Source organism: Palaemon carinicauda, chromosome 7 (assembly GCF_036898095.1).
Source record: "Palaemon carinicauda isolate YSFRI2023 chromosome 7, ASM3689809v2, whole genome shotgun sequence".
Lineage (NCBI taxonomy): Eukaryota > Metazoa > Arthropoda > Malacostraca > Decapoda > Palaemonidae > Palaemon > Palaemon carinicauda.
In genome coordinates, this window is record NC_090731.1 from 85,979,313 (window position 1) to 86,005,095 (window position 25,783).

The following is a 25,783-nucleotide window of genomic DNA, read 5'->3' on the forward strand; positions in this document are numbered from 1 at the left end:
GGTGAAACAAACTCCACCAGCCGGACCAACAATCTCTATGACCATTGAAGGGAGGGGGATCAGGATCTGCAGCAACTGAGACGCATACAAACTGAGGGTTAGCGTTAGGCGCTTGGGGGGGATTTGAAGGGTTGATTTTTCCCTGTGTTACAAGTTGAAGGTGCATCGTTTCTGCGTCAGTTAACAAACTGACAAGATCGGTATAACTAGACAGGACAGTGGGGTTGTTCCAATGAGGTTTCCACAAAGTTTTAAAGTCCCTAAGTTCCGCAAGAACTCTACCTACTCTGGTTTTACAGTGCTCTAAACCCTCAGGGGTTGCACAGGCAAAATCTATTGAGGAAACAGCTATCAGAGTTATGTTTGCCTCTTCGTAAATGAATCTGAACTCTTGCGTTTGTTCTTCAAGACGAGCATTAAGGTCTAAAGTAGCCGGCATCTCCCCAGCCTGCTGTGGGAGTTTAATGTGACGGTCTTTGGCCGCCATCTTGGGAAGACCACGTGTACGATGGTACAGAAAGTCCACAAAAAACAAAAACAAATTATGCAGACAAACAAAGTCAAACTTAAATAACACACGACACAGAGAATGTTACAGACAAACGGTCACCGAGAGGGGTACAAAGGACAAGGATAAAGGTAGCCTACCTATAACGGGGAACAGTAAACCAAAGCGTGAAAAGGAATTATTGGTTAAGGGGGAAAATGAACAGATCAATATAGAAGCTCCAAAGCTCACAGTACATACGAAAAACGTGCAACATATACCGATGATCCGAACAAATAAAATAAAATAGAACTTTATGGCTAAAATGCTTGGTTACACAGGTGCCTTTATTCGTCAAAGGTTACCATAAATTACGTCCTAAAACACTGTACATCTCATTACATATCATAGTCTGGGCTTAATCATTCTACAAATTGGCTAGTGTGTGAGGTTTTGAGGTACGACATAATCGGGTGATGTTTATGTAGCGAAAGCGCTACAAATGAATTTATAATGTTAAAAATTTCATTATTCCACAAATCAATGGTGTCAGATCCGGTTTGAAGGACCAATGTTATTTATTTAAGTGTGGGAAATAATTCCGGGAAAGGCCTCCTCATTTCTGATTTCCGGACCCGAGCCTGAAGGATAGAGCACCAACACTCTCACACTTGACAAACTAGAGAACCGCAACGAAAACGGTTTGCTCTCCCTACACATGTTTAAGTCCAAAGATTACTCTATACCGGGACTGTCGGTACCGATATCACCTTGATGTTCAGACGCTACTCCAGGGTGCAGAATAGTAAATCCCAATCAAGTGTGGTTGGACTGAATCAGTTACGTTAACGACAGTTTCACAAAGCGTTAGGGGTAGGAGGAGCAGTACTGTAAAAGTCAAAACGTCCCAAGGACCACCGGGAGGTAATACCGTAGAACATTACAATAAAGGATTGACACCGATAGCTTTACATTGACATAAATATAAACTTCCCCTTAAGTCATATCTCACCTCATGAGATAACTCATGGTATCATGTAGTCCCATGTAGCTATGAATAAAGGGCAGTCTCTACCTAGCACCCAAGCCATCAAGACCTGTCTTTTAATCACTGCAACCTCTTGCATATTATATCATGGTGGCAGCGTGGTAACGCAACCCACACCATTCCATCAACAAACCCGGACCATAGAGACACTTTACATACCTCTCCTGTCCATAATAACTGAGAAGAGGACTCATAATCAGCCCAAGTTTATTACCAGCGGCCGCAGATGACGCCATTTTCACCCAAGGACAACTGAACAAAGACTGTCATACCGACCCAGATAACAACCGTACATAACTTATATCGTCAGAATATGGCATAGAATGGACATTAGTGCACCGTGATTACAGTGAGAATAATGAAGAAAGTTGTGAATAGATTACTTACAAGTATTTTGGCCATTGTTATCAGCGCACTACTTCACAAAATGAGCCAAACAACGACGTACATTCAGCAGTGTAAACAAAACTGAAAACCGTGCCGACTACCAGTGACAAATATTTGTAGTGATTTCCATACTCTTATTATATGTCTCTTTTTGTGAACCGTAAACTGTGTTATTAATCCAATCACTATCTATCTATTGTGTAACACTCGAAACCAAATCCAATCATGGCCCAGCCTAAATGCCCAAGTATGGACTGGGCTCACCAGCCCCTGGCCGAGTCATTTCGTGCATTCAAGGCGCGCATGAACTTATACCTCGAAGACCAGGAAGTCACAGACCCGGGCAAGCAAGCAACTAAAATTAAAATTGCCCTCGGCGATGAGGGCATGAGGCGTATCTTGGCGAGCGGCCTCACTGAACAGGAGCAACGTGTGCCGCAGAACATATGGAGGCTTATTGAAAGTGAGGTTGATGCAACGGTCAAAATAAATTTCCGAGTTCACCGCCTCGAATTTGCAAATACCAAACAGAAACCTGCTGAAACAATCAGTCAATTCCTGGCCAGACTCCGTGAAAAAGCGACAAAGTGCGAGTTTGAAGACGGAGAACTCAACGAACGACTTATCGAAATGACCATACTACGAACACAATTCGAAGAATTTCGGAAAGAACTCCTAACTAAACCGAAGGGCTATGCTGTGAGCAACGTTCTAGAGAGAGGTCGGGAATACGAGGCCATTGCGGCCTCCACGGCATCATTACGCTCCATACAGATGAGCTCTGAGAACACAAGTACAAGCCATACCAACGTGGATGCAATTCGAAGGGAAAGCAACGAGCCACGGAACAAACTACAAACCACGGACAACCCCTGCTGGAACTGTGGGCTTAGCCATCCCATAAGGTCATGCCCCGCTTACAATGACAGATGCAGTGGTTGTGGCATCAAGGGGCACTGGAAAAAGATGTGCCGCAAAACTGATGGAGGCAGAACAATGCCAGGAGACAACATGCAGCAGACACAACGTCAGAGCAAGACAAGAGGGCGCTCCTACCGACGGCCGAATCGGGCTCCTAACCACAGGCAACACGAAGTCATGGTTAATGAAAACCCTAATCTTGATGAAGAAACAGATTATATGCCAAACTTCGACATGATAATGATATCCGACATAGGAGTGGCACTGAAACGAGAAGCATTCTCAAAGCTCATGGTCAAGCATGAAAACCCCCCAGCCTATGGGCCCCTGAAACTCAAAATCGACACAGGTTCCGGTGGCAATACGCTGCCCTTGCGGACATACAAGCAAATGTTTGGTGATGCACCCACCAGCCTCGTACTATCCCCAGAACCATCAGTAAGACTAACATCATACAGTGGCGACAATATTCCCTGCCTAGGGTCACTAGTGCTCAGCGTCCGCAAACTCAGCAACCCAGCATTCTCGCAAGAAAAGTTCTTCATGGTTGATGTGTCTGGTCCAGCCATACTTGGCCTTCCCTCATGCCAAAAACTCGGTATTGTGGATATCACTGTCAACGACGTTACTGGAATACCTGAGCAACCAAGCCAACAAGGCCCTATTAGGTCAGTCGAACAACTAAAAGCACAATTCCCAGCACAGTTTGACTGTATCGGCAAACTAAAAGAGCCCGCGATGCTCCACCTCAAGGATGACGCGATACCTTTCTGTGATCCGCCCCGTAAGGTGAGTATCCACCTGAAGCCCCGCATCAAGTCCGAGCTTGACACTATGGAGAAAGAGGGGGTTATCAGACGCGTAACGGCACACACAGACTGGTGTAGCAGCCTTGTGCATGTCACAAAACCCGATGGAAGCCTACGGATCTGCCTGGACCCCAAGCGGCTCAACCAAAACCTCAAAAGATGTCCCCACAAGATTCCCACTCTAGAAGAGATCAACCCGGTATTCTCCAAAGCGAAAGTGTTCTCCAAGCTAGACGCCAAAGCAGGCTACTGGAGTATACCGCTACACGAGGACTCACAACTACTGACAACGTTCCGAACACCACACGGCCGGTATTGTTGGACAAGGCTACCATTCGGGCTGAATGTAAGCCAGGACATATTTCAAGCCAGGATGGACTCCATCATCGAGAATCTCCCAGGTGTTGTTGGCATCGCTGATGACGTGGCAATATGTGGGAAAGACCAGTCGGAACACGACAAAAACCTGATGGGGTTCATGCAGCGTGCAGCCCAACACGGACTCAGCCTAAACTCGAAGAAATGCTCCATTTCAAAACCAGAAATCGAGTTTTTCGGAACACGCTATACCAGCAAGGGCATGATGCCAGACCCGTCAAAGGTACACGACCTGCATAGCATGCCGTCACCCTCCAAGAAAGAGGAACTACAGAGATTTCTGGGAGTAATGACTTACCTCAGCCCCTATGTACCACATTACTCAGCTCAGTCACAAAGACTTCGAGATCTGATCAAGGAAGATGTGCCCTTCCAATGGGAAGAAGACCATGAATCCACCTATCAACACCTGAAACGCCAAATAGCACCATCAAGCACGCTGTCTTACTATGACCCAACTCGACCCGTGACTCTTGAAGTCGATGCATCGCAAAAAGGCCTCGGGGCGGCCCTCATCCAAGACGGGAAGGTAATAGCCTTCGCCAGCAAAGCCCTGACACCAACGCAGGCAAATTACAGCAATATCGAGCGAGAGGCCCTTGGACTAGTACACGGTGTGCAACGATTTCATACCTACCTATACGGAAGAGACTTCGAAGCTGTCACTGACCACAAACCCCTCGTTAATATCTGGGAGAAGCCACTTATCAGTGCCCCACCTAGACTACAACGTCTCTTCTTGAAACTGCAGGGGTATGACATGAGGGTCAAGTACAAGGAAGGACGAACCCTTGTACTCTCCGACGCCCTATCACGCCTTCCTAACCCACAAAATGACAAGGAAATCCCTTTGGATACACGAGTGGACGGACTGGAACTAGATGACATCGACGTGATATCAGTTGCACTCATAAAATTTGGTCCCCAGATTTTGGAAGAGGTCCGCCATAGGTCTGACACCGACCCAGTGCTGCGCACTCTCAAGCATACTATCATCGAGGGTTGGCCTACCTCAGTAAAAGGCTGTCACCCCGATATCCGCCAGTTTTTCTCATACAGAGAATGCCTTGCCGTGGAAGACGGAGTCATATTCAAAGGGCGACAAGTTATCATCCCCAAAGAGGTCAGAGGCCGGATATTGGACCAGCTCCACCGGTCCCACCAAGGGATCACAAAAACACAAGCCCTGGCACGGGAGTGTGTATTCTGGCCCAACATTGCAAAGGATATAGAGGACAAGGTCAGGGCATGTGACATATGCCAGAAGTATCAGCCCCAGCAAAGTCCTAGTGAAACCACGCATCATGACATTCCCCCAATGCCCTGGTTCAAAGTCGCTTCGGACATCTTCCAAATTGGCCACAAGACATATCTGATCACAACTGATTATTTCACAAAATTCCCGATAGTCACCGAACTAAAAAACCTGTCATCTGAAAGTGTGGCCAACCACCTCAAATTCCTGTGTTCGCTGTTCGGATGCCCCAAAACCCTGGTCTCAGACAACGGACCTCAATACACGGAAGCAGCCATGAGGGACTTCACAAAAGCCTGGGGTATTGAGCACATCACATCAAGCCCACATTACCCTCAGTCCAATGGCCTCGCGGAGCGCGCAGTTGGAATATGCAAGGCGATTATCAAAAAATGCCTTGAGACAGGCGGTGATATGCATAATGCATAACTCCACTTACGGGCCACCCCGATCGACAATAAGACAACCAGCCCCGCAGAGCTCATGTTTGGTCGCAATGTGACCACTGACCTACCAGGCAGATACGAACCACATCTCGCACACATCACGACCCGCAACCACCTCCAGGACCGCCTAGGACCAAATCGGACACAACGGCACTTCACAGACCTCCAACCCGAACAACCAGTCCGAATATTCGACAAGGCCTGCCACACATGGGTGCCAGGCAGAGTGGTACGTAAGTCAGAAGAACCCCAATCATACATTGTGGAAGCCCAAAACAGAGCGTGCCTCAGGAGGAACCGGTCCCACATCCGTCCGACACCGCTCGCGACAAACACAGAACCGCCCAACGCCCGGCAGCAGGCTCCAACACCATCAGCACAGCCTCCACCACGACCCGCCGATATATCGCTGCCGCCACCTAGTGAGACCGAAATAACCCACCAAAGACCCGCAACTAGTGATAACACTACAGACCCGACAGCGGTGTATACCAAGTCAGGCCGGCTGGTGAAAACCCCATCCAGATATATTGAAAGTAACGCGGTCACATACCGTAAATTCCCATAAAGTGTTAAGTTGAATAATAATATACAACTCCCCCCCCTCGTTTCATGACCGAAAATTCTGAGAGGTCGTTACCAGAGTTTGAAACTCAAGAAAAGTTATCAGTCTCAGGACTGATAAGTGATTCAGAATAATGAATTTTATTTGAAAATTTACGAGTCTCGGACTGGAGAACAGGCTCCATTTCGAACACTCGTTACATGTGTATCAGGTTTCCATTTTGTTTTAATATATTTTGGGTGTTGTTGTTCTTTGCATCAAAAAAAAAAAAAAATTATAATTTGCCATTTATTTTCATATTTATGACTGCCCTGCTGTAACCAACACTATTCTGACCAGTCTGCAAAGATAATAGCTGTTATGTTTATATTATTATCCACAATCACAAATTGTACTATGCATGTTTATTATGAAGGGATGAAAACAATGGAATACGTTTGAATATGGAACTTTCATCGTTTATTTCTTTGTACTTATATGCCAGATTAGTTATTATGTGTAATCAATTCTTTGTATGTGATAAGGGGGATGTGGTATCATGTAGTCCCATGTAGCTATGAATAAAGGGCAGTCTCTACCTAGCACCCAAGCCATCAAGACCTGTCTTTTAATCACTGCAACCTCTTGCATATTATATCAAGTCATTTCAAAATATAAAGGTTAAGTTAAAAGCAGTTAATAATAGTAACCTAAAAATGGCATTTATTTCCATAAAGTACCACAGGAATTTTCACCTAACTGACACAGGAAAAACCAGCAAAACTACCTAATTGAAATTTGAATAAAGACCGCAAGGCATATGAAAAATGAAAAATGCCAAGAAAATGGTCAAATCAATTAAATCGTAAATCAATAATCAAATAACCAATCAACCAATGAAAGTAAAAATGGTGACTGAAATAATACCAAAAGTTCTACTCACTACTTTGAACACATTCCTCTCTGGCAAAAAAATTCAAACTTGATAAGAGGGGAACGAGAACGCAACTTATAGTAACGGACACGCCACGAATGATTAAACCAGACAGTTTGAACATGACTTCGTAGGTAAATGTGCACATCGTCAAATGAAGGCTAGAAAAAAAAAAGGGCGACAGTTCCTTGGCCAAGGTTGAGAGCCGTTAATTAGTACTCACACTCTTGAGGGTTGATTGTAGACTGTAGTGGAAGCTCCTTGTGAATTGTTAAGAACACGGTGCATCTTCAGTTCTGCACTGGCGTGTTTTGTCTTCGTCAGCCTATCTTCTAAATAATGGCTCAAAGCAAGGCATACTGTTGGTTATTAACTGGTTGACCAACAGGTAGTTGAAGCGACGCCTAAGTTGAAGCGGCGTCCACGTTGGAGGGGCTATGCCTACGTCCGTCTTCCACGCTTCCTGGTTTTTAAGTGGGCCGCTCGAACGGTCCTGCCTGCCGCCGCTGAGTCGGGTCAAGCCGGTCGAGTCGTTCTTCTTCAAATTTCCATGAGTACGTGGTTCGCTGAAGGGTGCTTTTTATAAATACAATGATCATTCTTGAAGCTCCAGGGGAAAGTGATTATAACGAAATCCTACTGTCTGGCTAATAAAAATTTTGGGCTCAAGCCATGACGTCCTGATGGAAGGTTCCTTCAGTAGCTTCCTTGGGTATATTTAACTACAGTGGATATTCCCAGAGAATTAAACTAAAGGTTGTCACAGAATTCTAACTTCTGGTGCGAGTACCCTAAAGGTTTCCCTCTAGGATATCGTATATCAACAGGGGACGCATGTACTAACACGCCACATAGCTATCTGCACCCCATATAGAGTTAACACTTCGATATGAAAGGTGGAGAATAACTGGGGAGCCGTTCCACAGTTACACTCGTCCGTGGGTGCTTTTGGTACTCGAAACGTAAACAAACGGGCGCCATTGCTAAATGACGCCACGTCCGTCCCCATTCTTCAGCCTGTAGCTCCTTGCTTTGGTCGGATTTTCCTTGAGTGCGTTTTTCATCTGCTTACATCGCCGTTATGTCGCTACCTTCCGCCTCGCCTTCTTCTGGAAAGTTGAGTACCAGGTCCCAGTATTGTTTAAATAAGCTCTAGCCGTAAAGTAACTTCTATTTTTCGTAAAATATTGTGTTTTGTGGCAGAGCTGTGCCAATACCGGACACGCCATTTTATGGCGCCGCTGTTCATGTTGCATGCTTTATTTAGTTAGCCAGAACAGCCCTCTCCGGTCATTTAACTAATTGATATTATTAGTTATTTAGTCTTCATAGCTAGGGAATCTTTATATCGTTTTTTAGCGCTCATCAGACTCGGTCGCTGTTCGACCCCATACTAGATCGCTAGCTTAGCCCCTAGGCTGGACAGCCTAGTGCTTGTTTTCATGCATGATATATACCAGTGTTCCTAAGTTAAGTTATGAAGATTGTGGCATTATTAAGCATACTATTTACTGTGATGTAAGTGTTTTTGCCTTCGGGGACCATATAAGGGACAGTGTTGATTGTGTATCATCCCCTCCTAACCTAATGTAGGAACCCTTATATGCTCCCTATTCCCCCTGCCTGTGGGCATTCCCTCTGGGTAGACTTGCTTTCCCTTCTATATAGGGGAATCTCGTTTACAACCAGAGTATTTATCGCTTCTCTGCCTATCCTAAGGGAATGACCCCCCCTTAGGGTCATGCCTGAGATATTAGGAAGGGCCCTGGCCTTCCTTAATTGCACCTGGTTGGGTTACTCCTTCCTCCCTGCAACTAGCGATGTGTCTTTCATGCTTTCCTAGCCTAGGAGTTAGTCCTCCTACTCTAGGTTAAGCTCTGGGGGTTGACTCTGCCTTATTATAGTTTGAGATGGTACATTAGTACCGTTCTCAATCTGGGCTACCTAGCCTAGGTTAGGGAGCGTTCTCCCATACCCTGGTGGCTGTTCTCATGCAGAGTCTCCTCTTTAGAAAGACCCATTCCTCTCCCTCCCCACCTATCTCTTTGGTGTAGGCTTGCCTACACACTTCTGTCCTTAGTCTTACAACTCGTCCCTTGGGTGGAGTGGTAGGGCTAACATTGTTCTCCTGCTGAGCTGGCCGCTCTGGTACACATACCCTTCATAGCGTTCTATGGGGGTGGTTGCCGGCGGCGGTCCTGTCGGCGGGGGATTCTCCCCCCTCGTTTAGTGCCCTCTATCCCTCCCTTGGGTTACCACAGGCACCCGGCCACCTGCCGGCTCCCTGCCGCTGGATGTTAGGAGTATCCACTCCTATCATGATTGCACTCTCTCCGGAGTGATGCCGGACGGGTATAGGATCTTACCCCTTCCATCCCTCCTTACCTTTCTCTCTTTCTATCCTGGTGCTGGTCCCTTGCCGTCTCTACTGCCGGCGATAACCGCCACTACCTCAGGTGACATTTTTTCATAAGATGCCTCCCCCCCCTTTAAGACGTCAGCCTTCCGTGTGCCGGAGGCTGCCGCCTTCCATCGGCTTACCGCCGACGTCCCACCCTTCGTTTTACCTAGTAACAGCCGGCCGACTTTCGGAGTCGGCCACCCGCATGCTGGCACTGATTGCTGGCAATCTAGGTATACGATAATATACATATATATCTTATGAATTGATCCAAGGCTCACCATGCCGTCAGCCTTCGGCTGCCGGAGCTGCCGTCCCCTGCCGACGACCCGCCGCTGTGCCGGCGGTCGCCACTATGTTATTATCCTTATAGATACTCAGTGTGTCTGCCTTGATGCCTTCCACCCTGCAGGACCGGCCTCCGGTGTGCCATCGGTCTGCCGGCACCCTCATGAGACATTAAGGGACATGCACCCCTTCCCTGGCTGTCGGAAACATGCCGACAGTCAATATACTGCAGCCCGATGGCTTGGCCACTTCCATAGGTATTGTCTTACCATCCAAGATTGTGGCTATGCTGTTTGTTTGCACATTACAATATTCCAGCATTCTCTGTGTATCTAAGTGCAGTCGATTGGCGGAACCTACTTTTAAGAAGGGGTTTATCCTATACCCCTTCTCCCCCAGGGATCTGAGTGGTCTCAGACCCTATTACACTCTGCGGACAATTTCTGTTAGAAGCCTAGCTTGGCTCATCCATATGGATTTCCCTCATTGTGACCTTCGGGCACAAAGGAATTGTCTACAGATAAGGTTACGGTAACCGGCTGGGCGGTATTCACAAGTATGTGTGTATCTACTTCCTTTCCCGCTCATTAATCTGAAGCATTAAAATGTTTTTATAATTAAGTTACTCTTAATTTTAGATTAAGTTATCTTTAATTTCAGAGTAATGTAAGTCATTCTTATGCCTTCCATGTACTCATGATCTCTTTCTTTTACAGGAGGAGTATATGAAGTGTGAGAGTAACTTCTGCGGGGTGAAGCGCCCGGACTTCTACGGGCACAAGGCGTGCCGTACCCACGCCCCCTGCGCCGCCAAGAAAGGCGACTTGAAGTATTGGGACCCGCAGAATTTTACAGTCTGCAAAAGTCTTCTTGTCGAGGCGTTCGACGATCCTCCTTCTGCGGAGGCAAGGGACATTGCTAGGGAGAAACTACACGAAAGGGTGCATGGCTTCCAGCAGAACGCCATTGGACCGTATCTTCCGAACGAAGACTTGAGGGCCTTGCTTTTCCCAAAAGCATCGAAAGACTCAGTGGTCCTCCGTGATCAGATCCCCACCATTCAGATCGGGGTGGAACCTGATGTCGTCAAGGCTCAGTCCATGCGTGAGTGCCATCTCGATTCTGACAACGTGGAACGTATGTCGGAAGTGTCGGAAGGGACAGAGAGGAACCTCATGGTCGAGGAACTTGACTATGAGGAAGATCATGTGGAATACCCTGATTCGGAGACCGAGGTCGCTCCTGCTCCCCCAGCAACTCCTGCACCGTCCGAGGAACCTGTTCCTTCGACTTCTGCAACCCCGGACCCTCTTCCACCGGCCACTCAAGAGGTCTTCAAGATGCTTGAAGCCCTCATGGAAAAGAAGCTACGAGAATCTCAGGAACAATTCCGGACGACTCTCGTCAGCTTCAAGCAACCGAAATGAATTTCGGTTAAAGACTTCCCTACCTGCTCGGAAGCTAACCCATGGAGATACGCCGAGCATATGCCAATTACAACTGGCAAAATTTACATTAGTGAAAGGGTTGGCTCTATCTTGCTGGAAGAAGTGGAGTTCTTCCCAAATTTCGAGGCTTATCCGGACTGTTACCTCCGGCTCAGGTCCTAACCAGCCTCAAAGGAGGAGACCGAACCAAAGGAAGTTATTGTGTTCGATCTCGCGAAGGCCCAAGCTATGTTAGCTCAGGCTGTGAAGAGTCGGGGTTTCACAAACTCCAAGATGCCAGCGCTGAGCAAGAAGCATCCAACCTTTGTTGCTCCAGCTACTGCGACCTTCCCCTTCATTGAAAAGGCCTTCCAAGCGGTCATGAAGACTGTGGAGGAAGGGAAGCCTTGCCCTGCGCTGGAGGAGTGCAGACCCTTCTCCCTCACTCTTCCCCCCGATGACAGGTACTGGAAAGACGTCCAGCTTACTTTCACGGTAGGGAAACTAGAACCTGATGTGGCTGGTCGTCAGTTCAACGAGGACCTCCCACGACTGAATGATCATCTCTTTCGTAGGGAACAGGATACTAAGGAGAGACTCGCCACTTCGCTGTTACATCAGGTACAGCTAGAACCCATGGCCGGGGACACCAGAGTCCCGGACTTTTACATGGTCCTTGCTAAGTCACACCTGGCGACTGTGACCAAGGATCTGTACAGTTTCGCTAGGGAATTCGTATTCGCCAGTGCAACGGTGAAACACGAACCCCGGAGACTGATTTCCTCCAACATCTGGGGCAAACATCTCTTCCCGTCTACCTTGGTGAAAGAGATAGTGGAGAAAGTTGCCACGGAGAACTGGGCCCTTCTCCACAAGTGGGGCATGTCCCGAAAGAGGAAGTCCTCTCAGGACGATGGCCCCCAGCCTAAGAGGAAACCCTCAAAACCCAGACCCCAGCAACGTCAACCAAGACGACAGTTTCCGGGTCCCGCTACTCCCCAAGTGGACACGCAGCCACAACAGACCTTTCAACTGGTCCCCCAGCCGGTGGTGTCGCAGTCACTGGTCTTCACCCCTGCCTATGAGCAACATTCTACTACCTTTCGTCCCAGAGGTAGGGGCTCAGGCAGAGGCTCCGGCAGAGATTCTTCTCGCCGTCCCTCCAGAGGCAGAGGAGGAAGGGGAGCTAGCGGCCGAGGTGGCAAACCCTCGGGACACCAGAAGCAATGAAGTGCTTCCAGTGGGAGGAAGACTCCGCCAATTCCAGGATCGTTGGACCTTCGATCCCTGGGCACACAGCATCGTCAAGAAAGGACTGGGCTGGAGCTGGACTCAACCACCCCCATCCTTCTAGCAATTCTTCCAACAGTCAACCCCCCTCCTGGAAGAATATGTCCTGGAACTCATGAACAAGAAGGTGATCAGGAGGATAAAGTCAACCAGGTTCCAAGGGAGACTCTTTTGTGTTCCCAAGAAAGACTCCGACAAACTCAGAGTCATTCTAGACTTGTCCCCTCTCAACAAGTTCATTGCGAACAACAAATTCAAGATGCTGACTCTGCAACAAATAAGGACCCTTCTGCCTCACAGGGCCTACACGGTCTCCATAGACTTGGCGGATGCCTACTGGCACATTCCAATGAATCACTACGCTTCCTCCTACCTAGGATTTCGACTCCAAAGGAAAAGTTACGCCTTCAGGGCCATGCCCTTCGGGCTCAACGTGGCTCCATGGATCTTCATAAAAGCTGGCAGACGCAATCGTCCAACAGCTACGTCTTCAGGGCTTCCAAGTGATGGCCTACCTAGACGACTGGCTAGTCTGGTCGACATCGCCCGAAGATTGTCTGAGAGCCTGCAACAAAGTCACCCAGTTCCTAGAGCATCTGAGCTTCAAGATAAACGCAGAAAAATCTTGCCTCTCTCCAGCTCAGAAGTTCCAAAGGTTGGGAATCCATTGGGACCTTCAGTCACACCGCCTTTCCATTCCACAGAAGAAAAGGAAGGAAATAGCAGGGTCTGTCAGAAGGCTTTTTAAAATCCAAACGGATCTCAAGACGCCAACAGGAACAAGTTCTCGGCTCTCTACAGTTTGCCTCTGTGACAAACCCAGTGCTTCGCGCACAGCTAAAGGATGCCGCGGGGGTCTGGAGACGATTTGCATCCATCGCTCGAAGAGACCTCAAGAGACGGCTTTCAAACAGACTTTGCTTACTTTTAAAGCCGTGGTCAAAAGCAAAGGCCCTGAAAAGGTCCATTCCTCTTCAACACCCACCTCCATCTATCAACATCCACACGGACGCTTCACTGGAGGGTTGGGGAGGTCATTCCCACCAACAGCATGTTCAAGGAACATGGTCTCCCCTATTCAAGACGTTTCACATCAACATCTTGGAGGCCATGGCGGATCTTCTCACCCTGAAGAAACTCTCCCCGCCTCCCTCGATCCACATCCGTCTGACTCTGGACATCTCGGTGGTAGTCAGTTGTCTCAATCGTCAGGGCTCGAGATCGCCCCAGATAAATCAGGTGCTTCTCCCTATCTTTCGTTTGGCAGAAAGGAAGAAATGGCACCTGTCTGCAGTTCACCTACAAGGATTCCGCAACGTGACGGCGGACGCTCTATCGAGGACAAGCCCAATAGAGTCGGAATGGTCTCTAGACGCAAGATCATTCTCCTTCATCTCTCACCAAGTCCCGGAACTTCAGATCGATCTCTTCGCGACGAGCGACAACAATCAACTTCCTCGATATGTGGCCCCGTACGAGGACCCCAAGACAGAAGCGGTGGACGCCATGACCCTGGATTGGAACAGATGGTCCAAGATCTACCTGTTCCCTCCTCCCAACCTTCTACTGAAAGTCCTATCCAAACTGAGAACCTTCAAAGGGACAGCGGCCCTAGTGGCTCCCAAGTGGCCCCGGAGCAATTGGTATCCCCTGGTCCTGGAACTGCAGCCCACGCTGATCCCTCTACCGGGCCCAGTCCTCTCTCAACAAGTACAGAAGTCGACTGTCTTCGCTTCATCACTGAAAGTCAGGTTTGGGATCTCGAAGAAAAGCTTAGACTTCCTCGAGGAGTACAAGACAGAGTCTACCAGAAAGCAGTACGAATCTTCCTGGAAAAAGTGGGTTTCCTTTGTCAAGGCAAAAAATCCTACGGAAATCACCATTGATTTTTGCATGTCCTTCTTCATTCACCTTCATGGACAAGGCTTAGCGGCCAACACGATTTCCACTTGTAAATCGGCCTTGACTAGACCACTCCTATACGCCTTCCAGATTGATCTGTCCAGTGATATCTTCAATAAACTGCCAAAGGCATGCGCTAGACTACGCCCAGCACCTCCACCAAAACCTATCTCCTGGTCCCTGGACAAGGTGCTCAATTTTGCTTCTAGCCTGGACAACGATTCGTGCCCTCTGAAAGACCTGACTCAAAAAGTTATCTTCCTTTTTGCTCTCGCCTCGGGAGCACGAGTCAGTGAAATAGTGGCATTATCAAGAGAAGAGGGTCATATCCTGTTTGCCGAGACAGGAGAGCTTACCCTCTTCCCCGATCCGACGTTTCTCGCTAAGAATGAACTACCCACCAAGAGATGGGGCCCTTGGAGAATCTGCCCCCTGAAGGAAGATGTCTCTCTATGCCCAGTGGATAGTCTTAAGGTCTATCTTCGAAGAACTTCAGACTTCGGTGGAGGACAACTCTTCAAAGGAGAAACATCGGGTAGCGACCTGTCACTGAAACAACTAAGAGCGAAAATCACCTACTTCATTCGCAGAGCGGATCCTGACAGTACACCCGCAGGTCACGATCCTAGGAAAATCGCTTCTTCTCTGAATTTCTTCCAGGGTATGGATTTCGAAAGCCTCAAGAGCTTCACACGATGGAAATCATCGCGCGTTTTTTTCAAGCACTACGCAAAACAAGTGCACGAAGTGAAACATTTCGTGGTAGCTCCAGGTAGTGTTATGAAACCTGCTGCTTAAATCTGCTTAGAACAGTGAGTTACTTGGGACTCTAACTCTACGGGTGCCTGTGTTGACCCTATCGTGATACATAGTGATTTAATGGACACTTAGTGTTTCTAATAGACTGTTCTTTACCAAGGTGAAATGTCATAGAATTTACATGCGTGCCACATGCCCAAGGGCATGGAGTGTTTTTCTTTGAACTTTAAAAGACTGGCGTTCCTGTGGGAACTTGTGTTTCTAAAAAGCAAACTTTTCTTTTCAGACTCAAGATTACCGTATTTCATTTCTATGTACATTATTTTTTGTTACTGTAAATAAATTCTATAATCATTATTGTAATTACTTCCATAATGATCTGCAATCTTAAAAATAAAATGTCTATTTTATTACCATGTGCGTCTCCTTTCGCTCCTATTCCTTATTAAGAAATATACGATTGGTATAGTTTTATTTACCTCTTTAATGATGATCTAAAAGAATTGTATAAGTAATTATGTTATATACTCACTTATGCCTTGATAATATTCCTACTCGAATATTAACTTTTGTCCTGTCTCCGAGACCAGTATGATCTCTCCACCAGGTGAGTAGTAATTATGTTATATACTCACTTATGCCTTGATAATATTCCTACTCGAATATTAACCTTTGTCTTGTCTCCGAGACCAGCATGATCTCTCCACCGAGTGAGTAGTTCTTCAATGATCGCTTCGAGATGTTCCTATTGTCCATCAGGACTTCCCTGCCAGGGGGGTAGGAAACCAGTTCATCATAGAATCTCTGGTAAGGACATGTACTATAATACTGTTCGAAGCCCTTGGCACTTGGATTAAAGGGGAAAAAATCCACGATACATTAATTCTCTGGTACACTTCCATCAGGAAGACATGGCTTGAGCCCAAAAAACGGATTTTGAGCGAAGCGAAAAATCTATTTTTGGGTGAGATAGCCATGTCGTCCTGATGGACCCTCCCGTCTATTCTAGTTCAGCCTTTCAGGCCCTTCCCTGACCTACTGTATCGCGGAGATTGGTAGAAGCTGAGCTCAGGATGAGGACGGACGTGACGTCATTTAGCAATGGTGCCCGTTTGTTTACGTTTCGAGTACCAAAAGTAGCCACGGATGAGAGTAACTTTGGAACGGCTCCTCAGTTACTCAGCCACCTTTTCATATTGAAGTGTTAACTCTATATGGGGTACAGATAGCTATGTGGCGTGTTCATACATGCGTCCCCTGTTGATATACGATATCCTAGAGGGAAACCTTTAGGGTACTCGCACCAGAAGTTAGAATTCTGTGATAACCTTTAGTTTAATTCTCTGGGAATATCCACTGTACTTAAATATACCCTAGGAAGCTACTGAAGGAACCTTCCATCAGGACGACATGGCTATCTCACCCAAAAATAGATTTTTCGCTTCGCTCAAAATCCGTTTTTTAATCGTGTAAATGTAAGTTCTTGCCAGTTTTGCTTTTCGATTGATATCGTAATTAACGTAACAAGAGCTGCTGCCAGCCGGATGGCGTCATGACGCGATCGTTCTTTTGTTCATTTAGTTAGCAAGAACGATATTCCCGGCTTATTTGCTTTAATAACTTTAGCTATTCAGTATTTTAGCTAGGGATTTTTATATTATGTCATTGTTGTCGTGAATTTGGCTATTAATTCGAGCCTCACGAGTGCTAGGCTTCTAGCCTAGGCACCATCACACCTCATGCATGATATAACCTTCCTGGTAAAGTTTTATTGAAGCTCAGGCAATATTTCCTACAATTAAGATATTACTGTTTATTTTCCTCTTCCATACTAGTATACTAGAGTTACGTAGAATGTTTCTCTATGCTCTTTAGCTTAATAGCTTTTTTGGGCTCAAGCCATGGCGTCCTGATGGAAGGTTCCTTTTTGGTAGCTTCCTTGGGTAAATAACTACTAAGATATTCCCAGAGAATTTAACCACAGGTTATCACAGAATTCTAACTTCTGGAGCGAGTATCCTAAAGGTTTCCCTTTTAAGACATCGTATATCAACAGGGGACGCATGTATTAACGCGCCACATAGCTATCTACACCCCGAACAGAGTTAATGCTTCGGTGTGTAAGGGCTGAGAATAGCTGGGAGCCGTTCCATAGCTAATCTCATCCGTGGCTACTTCTGGTACTCGAGACGTAAACAAACGGGCGCCATTGCTTAAATGACGTCACGACCGTCTTCATCCTTTGTTCAGTAGCTCGCCCTACTTAGACGGATTTTCCCTGTGCCTTACTTATCGCTTTGCATCTACGTTATGTCGCTACCTTCGGCCTCGCCTTCTTCTGGAAAGTTGAGTACAAGGTTCCAGTATTGTTTAGTTAAGCTCTGACCGTAAAGTAAATTTTACTTTCCAAGATAATTATTGTTTTGTGGCAGAGCTGTGCCTCTACCGGACCCGCCATTTTATGGCGTCGTTGTTGTTATGCATGCCTTATTTAGTTAGCCACAACAACGCTTCCGGCCTCATTTACTAATCGATAACATTAGTTTATTTAGTCTTCATAGCTAGGAACTTTTATATCGTGTTTTGACGCTTTTTATCGGTCATCGATTGACCTCATACCAGTCGGCTACTATAGCCCCCAGGCCAGAGCGCCTATATGTCAGTGTTCATGCATGATTTTATTAGTGATCCTAGGCTAAGTTATGAAGATAGTGGCATTATTTTACAATACTTTCGACTGTGATGCAAGTGTTTTTTCGCCTTCAGGGACCATATAGGGGATAGGTTAGTTAGTGTCCCTTCCTAACCTAACCTACTTGTAGGACCCCTATATGCTTCCTTCATCCCCCTGCCCTTGGCATTCCCTCTGTTTAACCTTGATTCCCTTACTAAGTAAAGGGATCAAGCGCCTAACGGAGTATATTATCGCCTCTCAGTCCTCCCTAAGGGAATGACCCCCCCCCCCCCCTAGGGTTGTGTCCGAGAGTGAGGAACGGCTAGCCCTTCCTCTATGGCTAGGACTAGTCTATGACTGTCCTGCGATAGCGATATGTCTTCTATCTTTCCTAGTTCAGGGCTCTTAGCCCTGCTCTAGGTTAGGTTTTGGAAAGGTTATTCTGTCCCCTGCTGAAACTTTACCCATGCACCGTTTCAGCCAGGCTGCCTTATCTTAGGTTAGGGAGTGTCCTCCCTTTCCCTAGTGGCCGCTCTGGTACAGAACCCCTTCCATGGAAGACTCTTCTCTTCTCCCCTCCCCACCTATCTCTTGTATAGCCTAGCCTACACTTAGGTTAGTCTATGCCCATCTGTCCCCTGTCCTACAACTCCTCTTTAGGGTGGAGTGATAGGGCTACCTTGAGCTTCTATGTGCAGTCCGCTCTGGTAAATATACCCTTCATAGTGTCCTATGGGGTTAGCCACTGGATGTGTTCTGCATGTAGAGGTCTCCCCCTCTTTGGGTGTCCCCTAGCCCTCCCTTGGGCTACCCTAGCTCCGGGTCCTCTGAGACCCCTGCTTCTGGGTGATAGAGCCAGCCTCTATCATGGGTACACCCTCTCAGTGGGGGATGTCTGGGAGTCCATGTCTGGACTTCTTACATCCCTCCCCCGGTCTCTCTCACTATCCGGGTGCCGGTCCCTTGCCGCCTCCACTGTCGGCGATACCCGCCTCCTACCTTGGTGACTCTCCCCTACCCTCATGCCGCCAGCCCCCCGCGTGCCGGGGGACTGCTGACCGCCGCCGGCTCCTGCCGATGGCTCTCCTCCTTCCTCCTAGCTTCGCCGTCCGCCTGCCGGTCGGCCACCGGAGTGCCGGCCTCCACTGCCGGCAACCTGGTTCCGCTATAACCATCCTTGTCCCAGTCACCAATCCGGCATCCTCCGACTGCTGGAGCCGCCGCTCCTCTGCCAGCGTGCCGCCGTTGTGCCGGCGGCCGCCACCCTGGTATTACTCTTGACTTACATATTGTCTGTTCTAATGCCAGAAACTCTGCTGGAGCGGCCTCCGGCGTGCCGGAGGTCTGCCGGAACCCCCCGGAGGCGTCAAGACTACTTGCACCCCCTTCTACTAGCTATCATATGAATACTGATAGCCCTACACTGCAAACAGATGGCCTGTTTACACTCTTAAGATCAGTGCCTTGGTACTGTTCTATTAGTAATCATGCTGTCTCTTTGCATTCTTCAAAATTCCAGCATGCTGCGTGTATCTTAGCGCGGCTGGTTGCCGGAAGCAGTTACCCTAAGGGACCTGTTAGCCCCCTAATTTGGGACTGAGTGATCTCGGTCCCAAAACTTATCCTTGGCATTTTCCATGGAATTCCATTGCCCTATGGACTTTTAAGGAATACTATCCTGTGCCTTCGGCCATCTCGGATTATCCAAGGATAAAGCTTGCGGTAGCCAGCCGGGCGGGATGCATGGAGTATGTTTTCTTTACTACTTCACTATGCATCACACCCTTCATTAAGTTAAAGTTAATGATTAATGTTAACTTAGCTTAAGAGCCACTCTTATGACTCCCCCCATACTCATTTTCTCTTTCTTCCACAGGAGGAGCAGATGAAGTGTGACTTCGACCTCTGCGCTGTGAAACGCCCGCACTTCTACGGGCATACGGCTTGCAGGACTCACGCCCCTTGTGCTAACAAGAAAGGGGATCTGAAATTCTGGGACCCACTGAATTGTACGGTCTGCCAGGCTCACCTAGTTGATGCCTTCCATAACCCTCCCTCAGCGGAGGTCAGGGACACTTCTCGGGAGAAGCTACGCAAGTGGGTGCGTGGCTTCCAGAAGAATGCCACCGGACCGTACCTGGCCACTGAAGAATTGAGGTCACTCCTGTTCCCTAAGGCCTCCCTTGATTCTGTGGTACCCAAGGATTCGATCCCCACTGTCCAAATTACAGTGGAACCTGATGTAGTCATGGCCCAGTCCATGCACGAGTGCCGCCTGGATTCCGAAGATGACGAACACATGTCGGATGTCTCGGAAGACACGGAGAAGACCCTTATGGCTCAAGGAGATGAAGATGACGAAGACCAGGTGGAATACGCCGAGTCGGAGCAAGAGGTCGCTCCTCCTTCCATCTCCGCCCCTACTCCTACACCGACGGAAGTGTCTCTCCCGTCTACCTCCACGACCCCGGAACCCTCATCATCCACTCAAGAAATGATCCGGTTGATTAGAGCTGTCATGGACGACAGGTTAAAGGAGAATCAGGAGTTCATCAGGTCCATGATGGGATCCAAAGAACCGAAGAAGATCTCGGTTAAGGATCTCCCCGCTTGCTCACATGCCAACCCATGGAGGTATGCTGAGCATATGGTTATCGCTACCGGCAGGATCTTCGTCAGCGACAAGATCGGCACGGTCCCCCTGGAAGACGTGGAGTTCTTCCCAAACTTCGAGGCCTACCCGGACTGTTACGTCCGACTTCGCTCCGAACCTGCCTCTAGAGAAGAGACCGAACCGAAAGAAGAGATAGTGTTCGATCTCGCGAAGGCCCAGGCTATGCTAGCCAACACGTTCAAGAGTAGGGGTTTTACCTGCTCTAAGCTTCCGGCCCTGAGCAAGAAGCACCCTACCTACGTCGCACCTGAAAATGCGGTACTTCCATTCATGGAAAAGGCCTTCGCTGCGTGCCTTAAAGCTGTGGAAGAGGGGAAAGCCTGCCCTGCACTGGAGGAGTGCAGACCCTTCTCCATAGTTACTCCCCCTGACGCTCGACACTGGAAGGACATCCAGCATACTTTCGTCGTGGGAAAGCTAGATCCTGACGTCGCCGGACGTCAGTTTAATGAAGACCTCCCGAAACTTAACGATCACCTCCTTCGTCGGGAACAAGATACGAAGGAGAGGCTCGCAGCATCTATGTCCCACCAGGTCCAACTTGACATTATGGCCTGTGACACCAGAGTACCAGACCACTACATGGTACTTGCCAAATCCCACATGGCAACCCTGGTGAAGGACATGTACCACTTCATGAAGGCTCGGAGAGCCTGTCGTGAATTCGTGTTCGCAGGTGCCACTGTGAAACACGAACCCCGGAGGCTGATTTCCTCCAACATCTGGGGCAAACACCTCTTTCCTTCTGACCTTGTGAAGGAGATCACCGACAAAGCCGCCACGGAGAATAGGAACCTTCTCCACAAGTGGGGCATGTCAAAGAAGAGGAAATCCTCTCAGGACGACGGACCTCAACCTAAGAGGAAATCTTCGAAACAGAAACCCCAGCAACGTCAACCAAGACGTCAGTTTCCGGGACCCGCTACCTCCCAAGTGGCAGCTCAGCCACAACAGACCTTTCAACTGGTCACCCAACCGGTGTTGTCACAGTCACCGGTCTTCACCCCTGCTTTCGAGCAACAGACGACTACCTTTCGTCCCAAAGGTAGAGGCTCAAACAGAGGTGCAGGCAGAGACGCGTCTCGCCGTCCCTCCAGAGGCAGAGGAGGAAAGGGAGCTAGCGGCCGAGGCAGCAAGCCCTCGGGACACCAGAAGCAATGAAGTGCTTCCGGTGGGAGGAAGACTCCGCCAATTCCAGGATCGTTGGACCTTCGATCCCTGGGCACACAGCATCGTCAAGAAGGGTCTAGGCTGGAGTTGGACTCAACCACCCCCAACATTCCAGCAGTTCTTCCAACAATCAACCCCCCTTCTGTAAGAATATGTCCTAGATCTCTTGAACAAGAAGGTGATAAGGAAGGTAAAGTCCACCAGGTTCCAAGGAAGACTGTTTTGTGTCCCCAAGAAAGACTCCGACAAACTCAGAGTCATTCTGGACTTATCCCCCCTCAACAAGTTCATAGCGAACGACAAGTTCAAGATGCTGACTCTTCAACAAATAAGGACCCTTCTGCAGGACTCACGCCCCTTGTGCTAACAAGAAAGGGGATCTGAAATTCTGGGACCCACTGAATTGTACGGTCTGCCAGGCTCACCTAGTTGATGCCTTCCATAACCCTCCCTCAGCGGAGGTCAGGGACACTTCTCGGGAGAAGCTACGCAAGTGGGTGCGTGGCTTCCAGAAGAATGCCACCGGACCGTACCTGGCCACTGAAGAATTGAGGTCACTCCTGTTCCCTAAGGCCTCCCTTGATTCTGTGGTACCCAAGGATTCGATCCCCACTGTCCAAATTACAGTGGAACCTGATGTAGTCATGGCCCAGTCCATGCACGAGTGCCGCCTGGATTCCGAAGATGACGAACACATGTCGGATGTCTCGGAAGACACGGAGAAGACCCTTATGGCTCAAGGAGATGAAGATGACGAAGACCAGGTGGAATACGCCGAGTCGGAGCAAGAGGTCGCTCCTCCTTCCATCTCCGCCCCTACTCCTACACCGACGGAAGTGTCTCTCCCGTCTACCTCCACGACCCCGGAACCCTCATCATCCACTCAAGAAATGATCCGGTTGATTAGAGCTGTCATGGACGACAGGTTAAAGGAGAATCAGGAGTTCATCAGGTCCATGATGGGATCCAAAGAACCGAAGAAGATCTCGGTTAAGGATCTCCCCGCTTGCTCACATGCCAACCCATGGAGGTATGCTGAGCATATGGTTATCGCTACCGGCAGGATCTTCGTCAGCGACAAGATCGGCACGGTCCCCCTGGAAGACGTGGAGTTCTTCCCAAACTTCGAGGCCTACCCGGACTGTTACGTCCGACTTCGCTCCGAACCTGCCTCTAGAGAAGAGACCGAACCGAAAGAAGAGATAGTGTTCGATCTCGCGAAGGCCCAGGCTATGCTAGCCAACACGTTCAAGAGTAGGGGTTTTACCTGCTCTAAGCTTCCGGCCCTGAGCAAGAAGCACCCTACCTACGTCGCACCTGAAAATGCGGTACTTCCATTCATGGAAAAGGCCTTCGCTGCGTGCCTTAAAGCTGTGGAAGAGGGGAAAGCCTGCCCTGCACTGGAGGAGTGCAGACCCTTCTCCATAGTTACTCCCCCTGACGCTCGACACTGGAAGGACATCCAGCATACTTTCGTCGTGGGAAAGCTAGATCCTGACGTCGCCGGACGTCAGTTTAATGAAGACCTCCCGAAACTTAACGATCACCTCCTTCGTCGGGAACAAGATACGAAGGAGAGGCTCGCAGCATCTATGTCCCACCAGGTCCAACTTGACATTATGGCCTGTGACACCAGAGTACCAGACCACTACATGGTACTTGCCAAATCCCACATGGCAACCCTGGTGAAGGACATGTACCACTTCATGAAGGCTCGGAGAGCCTGTCGTGAATTCGTGTTCGCAGGTGCCACTGTGAAACACGAACCCCGGAGGCTGATTTCCTCCAACATCTGGGGCAAACACCTCTTTCCTTCTGACCTTGTGAAGGAGATCACCGACAAAGCCGCCACGGAGAATAGGAACCTTCTCCACAAGTGGGGCATGTCAAAGAAGAGGAAATCCTCTCAGGACGACGGACCTCAACCTAAGAGGAAATCTTCGAAACAGAAACCCCAGCAACGTCAACCAAGACGTCAGTTTCCGGGACCCGCTACCTCCCAAGTGGCAGCTCAGCCACAACAGACCTTTCAACTGGTCACCCAACCGGTGTTGTCACAGTCACCGGTCTTCACCCCTGCTTTCGAGCAACAGACGACTACCTTTCGTCCCAAAGGTAGAGGCTCAAACAGAGGTGCAGGCAGAGACGCGTCTCGCCGTCCCTCCAGAGGCAGAGGAGGAAAGGGAGCTAGCGGCCGAGGCAGCAAGCCCTCGGGACACCAGAAGCAATGAAGTGCTTCCGGTGGGAGGAAGACTCCGCCAATTCCAGGATCGTTGGACCTTCGATCCCTGGGCACACAGCATCGTCAAGAAGGGTCTAGGCTGGAGTTGGACTCAACCACCCCCAACATTCCAGCAGTTCTTCCAACAATCAACCCCCCTTCTGTAAGAATATGTCCTAGATCTCTTGAACAAGAAGGTGATAAGGAAGGTAAAGTCCACCAGGTTCCAAGGAAGACTGTTTTGTTTCCCCAAGAAAGACTCCGACAAACTCAGAGTCATTCTGGACTTATCCCCCCTCAACAAGTTCATAGCGAACGACAAGTTCAAGATGCTGACTCTTCAACAAATAAGGACCCTTCTGCCTCGAGGTTCCTACACGGTCTCCATAGACCTGGCGGATGCCTACTGGCACGTTCCAATGAACCATCACGCTTCCTCCTACCTAGGATTTCGACTCCAAAGGAAAAGCTACGCCTTCAGGGCCATGCCCTTCGGCCTCAATGTGGCCCCTCGGATCTTCACAAAGCTGGCGGACGCCATAGTACAACAGCTCCGCCTCCGAAACGTCCAGGTGATGGCCTACCTCGACGACTGGCTAGTTTAGGCTCCATCGCCCGAGGATTGTGTAAAATCCTGCAACAAAGTCACCCAGTACCTAGAACACCTGGGATTCAAGATAAACGAGAAGAAATCTCGCCTCTCTCCAGCTCAGAAGTTCCAGTGGTTAGGAATCCAATGGAACCTTCAGTCACACCGCCTTTCCATCCCCCAGAAGAAAAGGAAGGAAATAGCAGGGTCTGTCAAGCGACTACTGAAATCCAAACGGATTTCAAGACGCCAGCAGGAACGAGTTCTAGGCTCTCTACAGTTCGCCTCAGTAACAAACCCAGTGCTTCATGCACAGCTAAAGGATGCCGCGGGAGTCTGGAGACGTTCTGCATCCATCGCTCGAAGAGACCTCAAGAGACGGCTCCCAAACAGACTTCGACTTCTCCTCAAGCCGTGGTCGGAAGCAAAGGCCCTGAAAAGGTCCATCCCTCTCCAACACCCACCTCCATCACTCAACATCCACACGGACGCTTCGCTGGAGGGTTGGGGAGGTCACTCCCACCAAAAACAGGCTCAAGGCACCTGGTCTCCCCTATTCAAGACGTTCCACATCAACATCTTGGAGGCCATGGCGGTCCTTCTAACTCTGAAGAAACTATCCCCGCCTCCCTCGATCCACATTCGTCTAACCCTAGACAACTCGGTGGTAGTTCGATGTCTCAATCGCCAAGGCTCAAGATCGCCCCAGATAAATCAGGTGCTTCTCCCAATCTTCCGTCTGGCAGAGAAGAAGAAGTGGCACCTGTCTGCAGTTCACCTACAAGGATTCCGCAACGTGACAGCGGATGCTCTATCTCGAACAAACCCGATAGAGTCGGAATGGTCTCTAGACGCAAGATCATTCTCCTTCATCTCTCACCAAGTCCCAGAACTTCAGATAGATCTCTTCGCAACGAGCGACAACAATCAACTTCTTCGGTATGTGGCCCCGTACGAGGACCCCAAGGCAGAAGCAGTGGATGCCATGTCTCTGGACTGGAACAGATGGTCCAAGATCTACCTGTTCCGTCCCACCAACCTTCTGCTGAAAGTCCTCTCCAAACTGAGAACCTTCAAAGGGACAGCGGCCCTAGTGGCTCCCAAGTGGCCCCGGAGCAACTGGTACCCCCTGGTCCTGGAGCTGCAGCCCAAGCTGATCCCTCTCCCGGGCCCAGTTCT

At 48.9% G+C, this 25,783-nt stretch overlaps 1 protein-coding gene across 1 annotated transcript in view; it reads left to right on the forward strand.

Moving 5' to 3' along the window:
- Positions 1–25,783, forward strand: part of LOC137643601 (uncharacterized) — a 169,916-nt gene that overhangs the window by 25,759 nt on the left and 118,374 nt on the right. The window lies entirely within an intron of this gene.